We start from the raw sequence: 1,604 nt of genomic DNA on the forward strand, positions 1-1,604 counted from the left end.
CCCTCGGAGGGGCAGGCCGTGGTGGGCTCCGGGGATGCTCTTTGGCGATTTCTGGGAATTCGTGTCCTCACTGGCACCAGACTCGTTTCCGCAGGGGCTGCCCGGCCCCGGGTTGGAGTGAATACCCCTGCGCGTCTAATTTCCGGGGAAGCGGAGCACTCGTTTGCTCGGCTGACTTGCGGGGGGGTGAGGAGGGGAACGATCTCTGGGGGTATTCATTGGGTTGGGGTTTTTGTTGTTGTTGGGTTTTCTTTTTCCCCTGTCTCTCTCTCTCTCTCTTCCAGCCGTTGGCGGCCAGATCCTCTCAGTGGGCGACAGGGTGGCGATACAGGCGTTTGCATCTGAGCCCGGCCTCGCTGAGAGAATGCACGTCTCTGACCCCAAGTCTCACACACCTCTGGCCTCAGTGGTGGCGTGGCGTGTACTGGGTGCTACGTGAAGTTCCCCACGACCCCTCCAAGAAGACAGATTTTAAAAATAAAATCAAATACAGTTGTCGATCTCAGGGCTGATCCCTGATCCTAGGATTTTTGGAAGCAGGCGGGTGGTGGTTATACGTGTGACGATCCAAACCTCTCTCCCTTGCAAAGTTGCAGAACAATCCCTATTTGTCTCAGTCCACCCTGTGGCTTGCAGTCTTGTCTGTGAGGGAAAGCTTAATAAATTTCCGTTGTGGATAACAAATGACATTTTCTCATCTTTGCAAATAGCTCCCCGGTTTCTAGAGCTCATTAATTATCTCAGCATTATCTTCACACCTTGAAGTCACACACTCTGAGTGGCCTGTGCCTAATTCATACCTTCCTTTACCAGGACCCACACACCCCTCCAACACACAGACACACACACACACAACCTCCTGGCTCCCACTGAAGCTCTTAATCCACTTGACTGTCACCTCCAGCCCCTCAACCCTTCCTTCTGGCCTTTCTGCTCCTCCATCAGGACTCTTGGGTTTGTTCTTCCTGGCACCCCAGACTGGTTTGCTTCACAATACTACACCCAGTGCAGTGTATCAGTTGTCAGTCCAATGTCAGTCCCACCATCCTGCTTTCCCTGCTTCTGCTCACTGGTTGCAAAGCTCTCTGAAGGTTCTACCTTCAAAGCTCCTTTCCAACCCCTCAGGCTTCAATCCAGCACGTTTCTGCTCCCTGCCTCTTCTCTCCCAGAACCTGATCCAGGCATGGGACACAGTTTAACCCATCCTTCTCTGCCTTCTAAAAGTCCCTTTTGACATTCTGTTTCTTCCCCAAAGTGATTGGCCACCCTGCCCCAGAATCATTGAGACTACTTCCCCTCTGGCTATGTACATTTTCCCGGCTTCCGGCATCTACAGTGAGTCAGCCTTTCCTGCTTTGGTTCATTTCTGCTACCATGGGGAGGTGTGGACAAGCTGCAGGTAGGTGGGGTGAGAGGAAGAGACAGGGTGGGGGAGGGATACTTAGTTCCACATTGGTACCTAAATGAAATATTGCTGACACGTTCATGATTATTTTTCTGTCAAAAATGAGGCTCTCCTGCTTCATAACTTAGACTGTCATTCTTTCATCCAACAAATACTTTTCCAGTGCCTTCTATATGCCCAGTGCTGTGCTAGGTCCTGG

This window comes from Carlito syrichta, unplaced genomic scaffold (assembly GCF_000164805.1).
Source record: "Carlito syrichta isolate Samal-C Ts95f unplaced genomic scaffold, Tarsius_syrichta-2.0.1 Scaffold305795, whole genome shotgun sequence".
In the NCBI taxonomy this organism is placed as follows: Eukaryota; Metazoa; Chordata; class Mammalia; order Primates; family Tarsiidae; genus Carlito; species Carlito syrichta.